Source organism: Lathyrus oleraceus, chromosome 3 (genome assembly GCF_024323335.1).
Source record: "Lathyrus oleraceus cultivar Zhongwan6 chromosome 3, CAAS_Psat_ZW6_1.0, whole genome shotgun sequence".
Classification (NCBI taxonomy): Eukaryota; Viridiplantae; Streptophyta; class Magnoliopsida; order Fabales; family Fabaceae; genus Lathyrus; species Lathyrus oleraceus.
The window spans coordinates 46,664,396-46,664,766 of record NC_066581.1 but is presented as its reverse complement, the minus strand read 5'-3'; the positions used below and the strand labels follow the sequence as shown (position 1 = coordinate 46,664,766).

Genomic DNA, 371 nt, shown 5'->3' with positions numbered 1-371 from the left:
ATGCTGAGAGCTCAAATCAATGGATTTCGACAAAAAGATGTGGAATCTCTCTACGAAGCGTGGGAGAGATACAAGGACATGATGAGGATATGTCCACATCACGGTCTAGAAGATTGGGTGATCATTCACACATTTTATAATGGGCTTCTGTATAACACAAGACTTACAATAGACGCTACCGTGGGCGGTGCACTTATGGATAAGCCATACACCGAAGCCTATCAACTCATTGAAAACATGGCCCAAAACCATTGCCAATGGGGAGGTGAACGAACTTCAGTGGAAAAGTCCCAGACTATGGGTGGAATGTACGAAATCAGTAGCCTTGACCATGTTCATGCAAAGGTAGATGCCCTTGTCCAAAAATTAGA

The 371-nt window shown here is 43.7% G+C and overlaps 1 non-coding gene across 1 annotated transcript; it reads right to left on the bottom strand.

The window, feature by feature from the left end:
• LOC127132923 (small nucleolar RNA R71) lies at positions 1–107 on the bottom strand. Its single transcript, XR_007806927.1, has one exon. It is a non-coding gene; the product is annotated as a small nucleolar RNA R71 (small nucleolar RNA).
• Positions 108–371: the final 264 nt, after the last annotated feature.